At 37.9% G+C, this 15,660-nt stretch overlaps 1 protein-coding gene across 1 annotated transcript in view; it reads right to left on the bottom strand.

The window, feature by feature from the left end:
- Positions 1-15,660, bottom strand: part of FMN2 (formin 2) — a 296,800-nt gene that overhangs the window by 130,357 nt on the left and 150,783 nt on the right. The window lies entirely within an intron of this gene.

The raw sequence follows: 15,660 nt of genomic DNA, 5'->3' as shown, positions 1-15,660 counted from the left end.
AACCCTGAAACACTGGTCAACAAGTAAATGGAAAAATAAAAGTACACAGAGACTCTGTTAGATCAGGTTAGTCTGGCCACAAAATAGGAAATGTGCTTTTATTCACAGATGTGGCTCAGATCCCATGTTGCTGTGGCGGGCAGCTACAGCTCCAATTCGACCCCTAGCCTGGGAACTTCCATATGCTGCATGTACGGCCCTTAAAAAAAAAAAGAGTCTCTCCAGATTTTGGTAACAATTATTTGTCTTTTGGTTTTCATTAGAACATTAAGGTTTTTGAAAATTGAGGATTCTAATCCAAAAAATGTAATTAAAGCTACTAAAAATAATGAAGGAAACATTCCACTATTTTGTAGGAAAATAGCACAAATGTTTTGAGTAGAAAAGGAATTTCATGTATGTCAGGCTGATACTAGATTAAGCTTAATTAGGTAAATGGATTTCTTTACTAAAAGTAGACTGGTACAGGACTAGATTTGGTTCCTCTCTGCTAAGAGAACAAGTTTACTTAGAATGCTACTTTTGATAACAGACTGTGATGTTCCTTGCCTTTAAGTGATCAATATTTAAGTATTCACAGTGGCCTATGATTCTATTTGACCAAGTGTTTTTGAAGCTGATATTTTTGATGAACTTCCTATCAAATTTTGATTAAAGGTCTTTCAATTTAAGCTAACTTCAGGATTTCAGAGGGTCCCTAAGGCATCTCAGAAAAAAAAATTTTAACTAGCATTGGTTGGTATGTTAAATACACAGAATTGTCAAATGAGTGATAAGCCTCCTCAGGTTACACAATATGAATAAATGTTATTAATATAGATGTGATAGAAATTATATAAGGTTTCCAAAATTTGGATATGTCTTGGTGTAATGTTATAATTTTAGTTATTTTAAAATATTCTATGTCAAAGCAACTTGGATAAGTGTCTTTGTCAAGAAGAATTGTGACCAGATCTTTAACCTTGTGTTTTTGAAGTCTTTAATAGACAGTTAAGGTGATGCTTTGGGAAACTGCCACATTTTTAAGAAGAGGGACCTTTCTCAAAAACAGGTTTCTGGTAACTTTTAAGTCATACTGTTAAACTAAGTAAGATACTTTGAAAGTTTAATGGAAACTCTGATGTCACAGAACTGTTCTAAGAGGGATTAATTTATGTAAGACTAAGTAAACTGATGAATATGGTGATGATTTTTGGTTTTGCCTGAGATGTAACTGGCTTTTCATCTGTGTCTTTTCCAGATGTGGGGAAAATTTTCCCCTTGGGCTAGTTGTGACTTACAGCAGTTTGGTAGATTATGCCTTTGTGGGCAGAGTTGAAGCATTTGTCCTTTTTTCTACCTAATCTCTCCAGAGTTTGGAAACTCTTATGCTCTAAACAGCTTTTTCAGATAAATTAGGAAGTCCACCTTCTAATAGATGCAAAAAGCCTCAAGGTATTTTGGTGACCCCAAAAAGCGACAGTTCCTTAGCACAGCTTTCCTGCCCTGAGAGACCTTTTAAAATTTCAATCTGCGACTCCTTGTGAAAAAAAAATTTCAGCACAGTAAAATTTAAAGGAACAAATTATGATCAATTAACTGGACTCATTTTGAAAACAAACTAATCTTACTTTGGCTGTATTTGATTTTAAAACGAGAGTATTTTTAGAGAGAAAGAGACTATTCCAGTGGATATCAAATTCTGATTCTGTTAATTTGAGGTCTGCATATTCTCTTTAAGGCCCACCTTACAGACAGTTCCTTCATTAAGCTGGAGATGGGTGAGCCAACCTACTTCTTTAATCTTGTTCAACAGAACAGTATCGGAATCTAGTACGGCTATGACACAGAAAGTTAATAGATAGGGATGAGAATTGAAACCAAGAGCCTCACTCCAATTACAAATTAGACAACAATAGAGCTAAGTCAGGTTCAATTTACTGTAGATAAAGAAGGAAAGAGAATTGTGCTATTTGCTCAAGATTCTAAGAAACATTCCCAGCCCAGGGTTGATGCGTTCCATCCCACAGTAACCTTCATTGACCCAGTTCAGCAGGAAGTAAAACAGCATGGTTGTCACCCCTTTTCCCAAAAGATTGTGGATAGGACATTGACAGTGGGGAATTGTGGTAGGGGATAACACGTCTGACTCCATATTAGATCTGTTTCTTATAGTTTACCATTTGTATAGCTTATAGTATACATAATGGCCCATCTCAGGGAACCCTGCCCCCATGCTTGGTTGTTAAACTAAAAAACTTTGTTCAACTCACAGGGAATATCCTAATCCAGTCCACATGTGAATGGCTGCAGAAAAGAAGAAATTAACACATGCTCTCTGAAACAAGGAGATACTTGCAACAATTTATGACATACTGCCTGTTTTACAAAATTGTTTTTTCTTTCATTAACAAATGCTTGACTGAGCCTCTGATAACACAGGGTTCCATGAGATCCATGTCTGTAATCATGTAACTCTTGATATGGGACAAAGCAGTAAGAGGGAATATTTTCCTGGATGGTAAGAGACTAGTAAAATAGGTGGTCCAGATAATTTTGGCTACTATTAAAAAGACCTAGTCCAGTAATAGCACATTGAATGGCCTATCAGTGAAATCTTTGCCAGACCTGGTAATAAGCATTCCTAGCACCATGGACTTAAATGGTAATGAAATGCCCCCAAAACCACGGTCAAGTTTATGACACTGAAGAAGCCCTGTCAACTAAAAATTGGCACTTGCCATCTGCCTCTATAAGGATCAGGTCAACAGCCACTGCAGTGGCTGACCTTCAACATCGCCTGAAGGGAATTCAGGGTGGACATCAGGAATGGGGCTCTCTGTGCTCTGGGAAAACTGGCAAAACAGGCCTCACATAGTTAGATATTTTCAAAAGATTTTATAAGCCCAAATTCTTACATCTTCTCATATATATAAAAGCACTAAAATGATTAATGGTGACATCTGCTTCGGCCACTGAGGAGAGAAATGTATTTGGAAGTAAAACTGGAGTGGCGGCCACCCACCCACAAAGCACTGTCTACTGGTAAAACTGAGCAAGACCCTGTGGGTACCCCTGTCAAGTTTATAATTAACATCTTTAGCTGAACTTTTATTCCTTTTCTTGTCCAATGCTTGTTCCCTCAAGATTGAGGAGTATCAAAGAAAAGGGGGGAATTGTAACTGAGCAGGACACTTTGAGGCCTTCTTGGGGTGGGCCCTTCCCCCCATTCTCTGCTTTAGCTCCTCTCTGAAGTATAACTCGTGTCTTGTTGGAGGTTTACAGGAACATGGTGACCTGACCTCTGTGGACAGCTACAAGAACAAAGGATTTCTGCACTAAGAAGTTTGCAACAATCAATCACACCCCTCCCTCACTTTGCTTTAAAAATGCTTTGCAATCTTGGTTCTGGGAGTTTGGGATATTTTGGGAGCACTAGCCACCTGTCTCCTTTCATGGACCTGCAATAAACCTTTCTCTGCTCCAAACACCGACATTTTGGTTTTTTTGGCTTCACTGTGCATCAGGCACATGGGCTTGGGCTAACACTATTACTATGTAAGTAACTAAAACCACACAAAATTATTTAATCAGTCAATAATACTGTGTCATTACTTCAATAAAGTATGTATTTTATATACATCACATGGAATGTTACATAAGCAAGCTGATGCATTAAAGGCTTCACATTAAATATCCAATAAACAGACAACCCGCAGTTTCTTACAATCTAGTGAAATCACCCACTAAAGAGAGAAATTACATAAGTTGTGGTCTAAATACAGTCACAACAGGGGTTGTGTTTCTTAATTCCCAGTCAGGGAGAGCATGGTGCTTTCCTCTTAAACAGTGTCTCATGGCCCTTCTGGAAGGAGTACTAGATTAGAGGGATGTATGGCCATCCCAATAAGGCAATGCCTTCCCTTATGAGGCTAAGACTGAGATTAAATAGAGTTAAACCCCAAAGCAGAATTACACAATGTAAAGATTGCTGTTTCTCACACAGATGTCAGAGTATAAGGAGATGCAATGCGCTGGAGGACCCAAAGATGCAAAAGCAGCCTTGGACGTGCTAATGAGAAGTGACAGGAGAATATGAAGAAATATGAAACAGTGAAACTGGACTAAACAAGAGGCTTAAGGATGGAAAGAGGTACAGGGAGGGGACAATTATGAAACTCAGAATTTCCAATGCTCTGCTCTGTGAGCAGGTAGGAGATCTGTGTTTCAGTCCCTATCTTCACCTAAATTAGCAGCTCTGTAACTGTACAATTTCTTCAGCCAACAGATCCCAGTTTTCCTATCTTAGAATATCTTAATAATCTCTATGCAATAGTCCCATAATTTGAGACAATCAAATATATAATAATTTTAAAGTATAAGTCATCTTGCAAATGCAAGGTGTTGGTATTAATTTACTAGTTTAAATACTAGCAGTTATATTTTACAATGCTGAGCACTTGAGCTTATTCCCCTAAGAGGAAGATGAGGAATAAAAGAAATAAGGAATAAACCAAAGTTTAATAAACTCCACAATTAAGAGAGAAACCACACTATACATTGACCAATTTATAAAACGCTGTTTCTCTAAGAACTATTTAGACATAATGTTGGTCATTCCATAACTTTGATTTGGATTCAATTTTCTTACTTTGGAAAGATACGGTCATTTCTAGACTGATTCAATGAAAATCAGGAGCCTTCTCTATGCTACCTGATACATTTCATGAAAACATCAGACATCTGCAATCTTAACTAGTCTACACTTAAAAGTAAAGAATGCTTATATGGGATTTTGCAGAGCAAGAGTGTATCAGGTTTTCTTAGTGTACACACACACACACACACGTATGTGTCCGTACACAGGGCGAACTGCCCTTCTTACCTACACCACCTCCTTCTGTTCTGATTCATGCTAAGCCTCAGGGCAGGGTAGCCATCTCGCAGGCATCAAAGCAACCCAAGGCACTGCAGACCACAGGAGGCACTGACACTCTATGCCCTGGAGTGCTTTTTCATGGACCTATGATCTAATTTCCCTTGGAGATACACACTTAGGAACAAAACTAGTGGGTCATGTTGTACACATATCATACTTTAGCATTTACTACCAAATAGATTTCCGCAGTAATTGTACTTGTTTGCAACATTGGTAGACTAATGAATGAACAAACAAAACTTCATACTTTTCTATAATATTCTTAAAGATTTATAAACATAGTTGTGATAAAATATTGAATATCACGGAACAAAATCAAATGATTAAACAAGTCACTTAGGAACCTCTGAACCAGTTAGGTGTTTGGAAAGCATTAGCCAGTAGTGTCCACAGAAACCCACACATGAAGGACAAACAACAGTAACTAAGTTAGATATTCAACAAACAAGTTTTAATTTCTTCACCCATGACCATTATCCGAGCACACATAAGCAGTGGATACAGGAATACACAGTTTTGGACATATTTCGAGTGTTTTTAAAACTGTTAAATAAATTTCTAATGAATAGTTAAATCATGTCAACACTATAGTTAGCTGCATAAAGGTGTTCATTAAAAATTAAAAATACACTCAGAAAAATAAAATACCTGGGAATAAACATGACCAAGGAGGTGAAAGACTTATATGTCAAGAACTATAAAACATTAATCAAGGAAATTAAAGAAGAGTCAAAGAAATGGAACAATATTCTAGGCTGCTGGGTTGGGGAATATTGTAAAAATAGCCATACTATCCAAAGCAATCTACAGATTCCATGCAATCCCTATCAAATTACCCATGACATTTTTCACAGAACTAGAACAAACAATCCAAAAATTTATGTGGAACCACAAAAGACCCAGAATTTCCAACGCAATTCTGAGGAACAAAAACCAAGCAGGAGGCCTAACTCTCCCAGACTTCAGGCAGTATTACAAAGCCACAGTCATCAAGACAGGGTGATACTGGTACCAAAGCAGACATGCAGACCAATGGAACAGAATAGAGAACCCAGAAATAAACCCAGACACCCATGGTCAATTAATCTTTAACAAGGGAAGCAAAAGCGTAAAATGGGTAAAAGACAGTCTTTTCATCAAGGGGTGCTGGAAAAACTGGACAGCTGCATGCAAATCAATTAAACTAGAACACATCCTCACATCATGCACAAAAATAAACTCAAAATGGCTTAAAAACTTAAATGTAAGACAAGACATCATCAAACTTTGAGAAGAGAACACAGGCAAAACATTCTCTGACATCAAACTTACAAATGTTTTCTCAGCTCAGTCTCCCAAAGCAACAGAAATAAAAGCAAACATAAACCAATGGGACCTAATCAAACTGACAAGCTTTTGCACAGCAAAGGAAACCATAAAAAAAAAACCAAACAAACCAAAAAGACAACTTACAGAATGGGAGAAAATAGTTTCAAATGATGCAACTGACAAGGGCCTAATCTCTAAAATATACCAACAACTTACACAACTCAACAACAAAAAAGCCAACAACTCAATTGAAAAATGGGCAAAAGACATGAATAGACCTTTCTCCAAGGAAGATAAACACATGGCCAACAAGCACTTGAAACAATGCTCAACATGCCTGATTACTAGAGAAATGCAAATCAAAACTACCACGAGATACCACCTCACACCAGTCAGGATGGCCATCATTAATAAGTCCACAAATAACAAATGCTGGAGGGGGTGTGGAGAAAAGGGAACCCTCTTGCACTGTTGGTGGGAATGTAAGATGGTACAACCATTACGAAGAGCAGTATGGCGGTGCTTTAGAAAACTATACATAGAACTACCATATGACCCAGCAATCCCACTCTTGGGCATATATCTGGACAAAACTTTCCTTGAAAAAGACACATGTACCCTTATGTTCATTGCGCCACTATTCACAACAGCCAAGACATGGAAACAACCTAAATGTCCACTGAAAGATGAATGGATTAAGAAGATGTGGTATATACACACAATGGAATACTACTCAGCCATAAAAAGAACAAAATAATGCCATTTGCAGCAACATGGATGGAACTAGAGACTCTCATACTGAGTGAAGTAAGTCAGAAAGAGAAAGACAAATACCATGTGCTATCACCTATATCTGGAATCTAATATATGGCACAAATGAAACTTTCCACAGAAAAGAAAATCATGGACTTGGAGAACAGACTTGTGGTTGCCAAGGGGGAGGGGGAGGGAGTGGGATAGACTGAGAATTTGAGCTTAATAGCTGCAAACTGTTGTCTTTGGAATGGATAAGCAATGAGATCCTGCTGTATAGCTCTGGGAACTATATCTAGTCACTTGTGATGGAGCATGATAATGTGAGAAGAAAGAATGTATGTATGTATGTATGTGTGACGGGGTCACCTTGCTGTACAGTAGAAAACTGACAGAACACTGTAAACCAGCTATAACGGAAAAAAAAAGGAAAATCATTAAAAAGAAAAAAATTTAAAAAATAAAGTGAAAAAATAAAAATACTTTTGAATGATCTGTAAGAATCCTTGGAAAATACAATTGGCAAATATTTACTTCTGGATTAGATTTTTCTAGCCAATTCATTCTGTGTCTTATTAGCATTTGTAGGTAATATGTTCATAGAAGACAAACTACATCAGATCAAAATAATGAGAAAACAAATCATCTTTTTAAAGAGACTCATTTAGAAATCAAATAAAAGCAGTTTCAGAATCAGATGCTATTTGTAATTATGAAAGTCTGTTCTCCCAGCTCAGCATTACTCTTGAGTTTAGGGCAGCAAGAAGGCAAAGGGAGTCAAGTACTGTCTGGAATTCTACACATATAACTCAACTCCAATCTTCTCACAAATTCCAGTCTCACTCTGCAATCTTCTTATTCCACCCTACCAAGCTAAAGCTACTGGTTCAGTGCTATACAGTTACTATTCAATAAAGAGTCATGGAGTGAATTAATGGCATGTGTAATCCCTTGTTACCTTATTGCTCCTATGAAATCACTTTATTCTACACAATGACTTGCTCTCATGGGAAGCCATAGGTTACTTCATGTAAATGATTCTATCTCCCAACAAAGGTCATCTGGGGTGTTTCATTTATCTATTTCTACAAATCCAGAGGATGGAAAGGTATCAAAAATGCAGAGTGATAAACAAAAGCATAACAACACCACCTCTGGAAACTGAAATTGGGCAAGATCCAGATGCATGAAATCTCATGGTCTGTACCAAGGCATGAGCTAGGGGCACCAGCAGCTGACCAGCATAGCTGAGCCAAGACTGACCTGAATGGCTCTTGTAAAAATCCCTGAATATTTTCTAAATTAATGGCAATTCATCTGACTATACCTATTAATTATCTGCTCAAGGATCATACATCAACAGAAACCATCAGCAGTCAAATAAATGGATTAACCCTTATGATAACAGAATTGCTACCCCAGCCTTCAAAAGCCTTCAAATCATTTCCTTGTTTTATGAGACAAGAGGTAGAAATATAACCTGAAGACCCAAGACCCAAATTCCAACCCCTTCTTAAGACTGGTCCCACTTGTTTAAAGATGACATCCCTCTTATCTTCAGCTGCCATTAAAGGAAGCAACACTGAATTTGCTGAACACATAGAAGAGTCACTTTCAACTTTTTAGGCACTTCCATGAAAAGCTCAGCCCAAAGTAGCAAACCAAGAAGAAAACAAAACCTCTGAAACAAACCTCAGAACAAAATCATAAGATTAAACAAGTCACCAGGAACCTCTGAACCAGTTACGGGTTTATTACACATACAGTCTTTTCAAAAAGCCTAGTAACTAGGAAACATATCATCAAGGCTGGTAACAGACCCATACCATGGAGTGTCTCACTGTGTTAGAGGTCTGAAGTAAGCAGTTAAAGGCCTGGCTTGATACCCTGAAGACTCCAAAAAGAATGGATGATGCCAGTGAGGGAAGAGAAAAATCCATTTTCAGGTAATCACCTGAAAGAAAATCACTCTTCAACCGATGGAACCAAGTGGATGAAAGAATTACAGCTGAGTGGAAAATATGTGACTCTGAACAGAACCTTATGCCTAACTTCCACCATGGCTCATTCATGGACTAAATCTGTGTGAGCACAAATCATGACCTCACATCCTTGACCCCCATCTCACTACAGGCACAGACTATTCTATACCAAAAACAATCTCCCAGTTGGGGGTAAAGGGAGGGACTTCACACAATGTAACAGAAAAGAATAACCTGAAGTCTTAAATAATAGACACCTTAAAAAGAGAATATATGAAGAATCAGGAGTGACTAGTGATTAAGGTACCAGCCTTTTAGAGTAGAATTCCTTATGCCATCCCAACTTTGATGTTGGGGAGGGATGAGAGCAGAGATGGATTTTTATCATCAGAGATAACACTTCTAACACCCAAAGATAGGAAAATCTTAAATCTCACTGATGCAAGATTAGGTATTTAACGAATCAATAACTAAATATATGAAAAGATGCTTTTTAAAGAAATGTAACTGAGCTACAGCCATTTTACAAAGACATACTCTTTCACTTCTTCTCAGATTGCTAACTTGACCTAGAAGTGCCTCTATTTTATGACGCAATGATGACATCCAAGCTTGTGTAGATACCCCAGGACAGTGAGGAGTTATTCGTGACTCACTGCAATATCTCAGGCTTCCTCTCTCTCTCCCTTTCCAATTTTTGAAGTGGAAGCCAAAAAGCTGGTAACCAAAGCACAGGCAAGAAAGAGAACAATTTGAATTTGTATAACTGGTTTGATAAAACAAGACTGGGGAAATAGGATCTAGACGCTAGCCATTAAAGAACTCCGTGTTTTCCCAGAAGAAGTACCGGGAATACAGGAGTCATCCTCATCTGACTCGTCATGAGTTTCTAATTACAACTCATCTATGGAGAGACTGATATACACATATCTTTTTGGTAATGACAGAAGTTTTAACACATCTCCTAAAACAGAAGTCATGTGATTATTCTCCAACATTACAGTAATGATAAGCATGACATATGTTTCCTTGTGGTAGAAAAGAAACAGACATGCAAACTCAGACTGGATTTGGGCTTAAAGAGACAGAAATCGGCATCTTCACAAATAATGCTCAAATGCACTCACCCTTCCAAGGCCTCTTTCCCTTTCTTCTACAATGGATTTTCCCTTTTCTGGAAGTTCTCTACACCCTTGATATCTTCTCCAACAGAAGTTCTGCCCAGTGTGTATAATTTCTCTGGCCCTCCTCACCTTCCTCTCCTCTTTTCAGGGGTCATCGGGAAGAAGGTTAAGGATCATGGCGAGGGTAGGGGGGTTCAGTGCCACCTGAGGAGGTTGTTAATGCAAAAAAATTCAATAATTTGTACGAATTTTTTCTGCCCCCTTTTTTTCTTTGTCCCCCTAGAAAAACCAGCTGACACTATAGTCTAAAGGATAGTCTGGCTGGAATAAATGAAAAAGAATGAACCTATTATCATGCTAGCCATCAGTTTAAAAACACCTTATCAGGGTGGAAAAAAATATATACATGTAAGTGTAATTTGGTCCCCATGCTGTACAGCGGAAAAAAAAATAAATTAAAAAAATAAAAACACCTTATCAACGAAAAGAATCCGGGGAAAATAATAAATTCATGTACCATGGCAATTCCATCACTACCAAAATCTCTTTCATCTATTTGAAAGGCTGATTTACATACACCCCAAACTTTAAAGAAACTATGAAATACAGAGATTGTCACCAGCAGGTTTCACAACAGTTGTCAGGAACCTACCTCCAAAGTTCTAGATCATTGGGTTGAAGGCCAATGTGCAGTGTTTGAGAAGATCTGCCCCTTGCTTTTGGTTCTTCATATGAAAATATAGAGAGGGACATAATAGTCCATTTTTACCCCTAACTAGTTAGTAAAGGAGTCAGGGTCTTATTACCTCTAAGATTACTTTACTGAGTTTTCAGAATAACTAATATTTTTCCAAATGTAAACTTTTCTGTGAAATTTTGGGTGGGTCCTCAGAAAGATAATATGTTATTCCCTTCAAATGACTTATATGTGTTAAAAATATTTTAGCAAGAGAGATGATTTCATGTGCTTGAGAAGAAAAAAGATAGATCCCAATTACAGCAGTTTTCTAATAACTTGAGTTTATTAAATGTCTGTAAAAGTTGAATGAATGAAAAAGCATGGGCAATATATAAGCCACTGAAAATTTAAAATATTACATTTTTTGACTTTTTTTCTTTTCCTCTCTCCTTTTTTTTTTTTTTTTTTGGCCATGTTGAAGGCATGAAGAAGTTCCTGGGCCAGGTATCAAACCTGTGCCACAGCAGCAACAATGCCGGATCCTTAACCCACTGAGCCACCAGGGAACTCTTCAGGTTACACTTTAAAAATGCAATTTCAGTGTAAGTAAACACACAGAAAAGATAAAATACAAACATGGGCAAAAGAGCAAGACTGCAGTAAGATGAGTAGAAAAGGGCAACAACGACAGATTTCAATATATATAGTCCTGTGTGATTCAGTAAAAATGTGTAACAGACTATTACAAAGAGGAAGTGGTATAGTCATTAAAACAGGGCAGTGAAATCTATAACCTCAACAATGGTAATGTGATTTATGAAGTTGAATCAAGATAAAAAGATGGCAAACTACAAACAAACAATAAATTACTGTTTGGTATGAGTTATGCATTAAATACCCTTTCTATAATTTTGCCTTTTGGATGTAATACATGAAATGCTAATTTTACGTCAATAGGGAATACAGAAAAGAGTAAAGATTCTTCAACCATATAAAATTACACATACCGTTAAGATAGCTATGCTCATCCCTCTTAGACACAATTCACATGGCCTAGCTAAAAAGAGGTTAATAAATACATGAAAAAGATCTTGAAAGTAGGCTTCCAATTCCATAGTGTTGCATGATTTCAAATGAGGTAAAAGAATGAGCAAATGGTAGAGATCCAGGAAGAAAGATGTTCAGATACTTCTGGTAAATGCAGAATGCAGGAAATAACATTTCCAGAAAATGTGAGGAAAACATATGGAACGTGTTACCAGGAAGAAAACAAGCAGTGAGAATTGATGAGTTCAAGAAGTGTCTGGAGATGCTTTGGAGAACAGGGGCATTTCTTAATGGGAGAAACTCAGAAGGATAATAAAGACCTGATATAAATTTTCTAAGAGGATTTCCTAACACTATTTCTGGCCCTTGAAGACATTTGCTGGGTAAATAACACCAATGAGGGTCACTTCACACAGGGCTTTACTCTGTTTAGGGAGAAAATCTCTCAATAAATCATGTCTTAAATTTGAAAATGTAAATTGTCAAATCAGTTCAAGACCGACTTTCAAGTAATCACTATAGTTACTCCAAGCCCCTCAAGCCTCTCAACTATCTCTCCAGAATAAAGAGGACAGGGTCTCAAATTTCCATGTCTTCAAATCACTATTCCGAAGCTATGCTTTTTCTTCCAATTTATATACCCTACTCTAATTTCACCAATAGTATAATCTGTTTTTAAACTGTGTAGTTTACAATAATACCTGTTCACTTCCTAATTTTTTGCATCCCCAAAACATCCAGAATAAACTGAAACCAACCTGCCATTTGATTATTTTCCATATGTGCATTTTATAATGATCAGAATTTGAAATTAAAACAAGCTTTAGCCATACTTGGTAGAAAGGGGGTAAAATATTTCTAATCTTTTTAAAAGGGGAAATTTGGTTTGGTCTTATATTTGTCTGCTTTGTATTTGGGGTAAGACTCCAAAAAGGTAGTCTAATATGTTTCTACTTTGTTTTTGGAAGGTAGATCCTCTCCCATCTGCTTCCTATGCAGCAATATTCAAAAGGAAGCTGGGACCTGGGACCCTTGGCTGCAGTGCCTGCACCTGGACAAACGTCTCCTTGAACAACAAAGTACAAAAAAACTATAGGAACTAAAAATAGCTGTGTGCATGTGCAGTTGGGGGCAAATTACAGACAAGATGCAAAAAGACCAAAAATCCAACTGCCACTTCTGAGGAGCCAGGAGCAAAAACTAGGTACTGTGCATGCCTGTTGCATACACTACTACCCAAGGGGTGGGCAGACGACTTAAGCCATCCCTCCTGCCCAACACCTGGGCTTGCCCCTACACTCACCCCATATAAGAAACCACGTCACCAATCCCTCAGGGAGTAAGCAAGGGAATATGTTACTTGTTGCTCTCCCCTGCTGCAACAGGGGCCCCCAATAATCTTGCCTGAATTTCTTCTCTGGTGTCTTATCAATTTCTATTGAGTGGGAAGGCCAAGAACCCCAGTAGGTAACAGCAGTACTATAACACAAAGGCTTTTAACTACAAAAAAGTGCAGGATAACACTGCAACTTAACTTTCAAAACAACAACAAAATGTTATTTTTTCTTCCCTTGCCAGGTCAAAGGACAGAGACTTGCTCACTTTTTATGGAGTTCTGTGCTGATCTAGGATTCAAGAAGCATGTCTCAATTCAAACAGACTTGTGGTTGCCCCGGGGGGTGGGGTGGGGGTTGGGGGGTGGAGGGGAGGTGGAGGGAGTGGGAGGGATTGGGAGTTTGGGGTTAACCAATGCAAACTATTGCTCATGGAATGGATTTACAATGAAATCCTGCTGCGTAGCACTGAGAACTATGTCTAGATACTTACAACGCAGTATGACAATGGGAGAAAAAATTATGTATACATGTATGTATAACTGGGTCCCCATGCTGTATAGTGAGAAAAAAAAAAGTGTGTTGGGGGAAATAACAATAAAAAATAAATTTTAAAAAATACTTAAAGAAATTTTTAGCTTTTAGTGCTGCCTGAAGAACATGCTAGTGTCATTTTTTTTTTTTTTGGCACTAGAAACAAAGCAGGAGAAATTCTATCCTAATTATGAAAAACTTTACTTATAACACTAAAGTACAGAAAACTTTAGGGCTGCAAGTAAAGCCACTGACATTATACACAAAAGTATATTTTGTACTATACTTACAGCTAAGAAAATATAAAGAACCACTTGCTTATGTTTCGTGAAAAATTTTAATGACATTAGAACAAATTCATGTGGAGAAATACATAAACCTGTCCATAAAGATTGCCTTACAGAACAGTTAAAGAAAAACCTTGCCAAAGTTCCTCAAAACACATGATTTTTATGACTGTATAGGAAAAAGTGATAAGAAAATGTGCTTGAACACTATGCAGAACTGTGGCCTAACTGCAGCCAACACACTCACTTCTTTTTTTTTCTTTTTTTCCATTTCAAATTCACTCTCATTATCTTTCCCAGTAACTTCTAGGTGGCAAGGTTTATACCAGAGGTTCTTAAAATGCTTTCTAAAATTTGATATTTTTAAGTCACTTTTCCTACCCTAGTTAAAGTTGTTCAGTTATCAAAGGATAGGCATTTCATTCACTTTTTTTTTGTCTTTTTGTTGTTGTTGTTGCTATTTCTTGGGCCGCTCCCGAGGCATATGGAGGTTCCCAGGCTAGGGGTCGAATCGAAGCTGTAGCCACCGGCCTACGCCAGAGCCACAGCAACGCGGGATCCGAGCCACGTCTGCAACCTACACCACAGCTCACGGCAACGCCAGATCGTTAACCCACTGAGCAAGGGCAGGGACCGAACCCGCAACCTCATGGTTCCTAGTCGGATTCGTGAACCACTGCGCCACGACGGGAACTCCTCATTCACTTGTAATCCTGCAACAACCTCATGTAAAACAATTCAATAAAACCATCAAACTTGAGCTTTTTTTTTTTTTTTGGCTTTTGAAGCTAAACACATATAAACAGTACAATGGTACCATAATTAGTGCTAAATTAGGTCCTGATTCTTCCATGAAGGCATCATTAACTATGCCCCCCCCCCCAATCAATAGTTTTTGGTCTTCACTTTCTTCATGTGTGAAAGGATAAGAAATGAAGTTCACAAGAGAACATAAAACCTCATGTGCCATGTACCAATGCACTGAGAGTGGCACTGAGTAGGGGAGAGAGTGAGCTGAGGGTGCCAATGTGGCCAATTTTAATTAGGAACTTAAGTTTAGGTGTAATCATACAAATCCCCTCCACGACATTTGTCTGTTCAAAATACAAGTTAAAATCATAGAGGTCTTTAGATTTTGCTTTCAGTGCTCTTTCATACATAAGGACTGGAAGGGAGGAAAATCCTTTACAGCTTTCATTGGTATGGGCAGTAAACCATCTATGGTCAAAGTTAAACCAATAGTGGACATACCTTCATAAACACAGCAGATGTATCTTCAGCGGGAGGGGAGGGTTACCAGTGACTTTGTGTTTACTAGAAGGCTAATGGGTCTCCTAAACAGGTTTTAATTGTATTCCCAGGGCCCATATTCCTAAAGAGAAAAATCACAGTCCATATCTTCAGTTTCTTCATCAAAAGCAGAGACAATCTTCTCCTTCAAGGATTAATGACTCTGGCCTATAAAATTATATTCATTCTGCTAGTTAAAAACTAGCTCATACTTTTGAAAATATATTTTTGGGAGAGTTATCTCTCTCTCTCTCTTTTTTTTTTTTTTGCTTCTTAGGGTGGCACCTGTAGCCTATGGAGATTCCCAAACTAGGGGTCAAATCAGAGCTGTAGCCGGCAGCCTACACCACAGCCACATACAGGATCTGAGCCGCATCTGCAACTTACACCATAGCTCATGGCAA

The sequence above is a fragment of the Phacochoerus africanus genome, chromosome 15 (assembly GCF_016906955.1).
Source record: "Phacochoerus africanus isolate WHEZ1 chromosome 15, ROS_Pafr_v1, whole genome shotgun sequence".
Lineage (NCBI taxonomy): Eukaryota > Metazoa > Chordata > Mammalia > Artiodactyla > Suidae > Phacochoerus > Phacochoerus africanus.
Note: the sequence above shows the minus strand (reverse complement) of the source record. Positions and strands in the feature narration are given on the sequence as shown.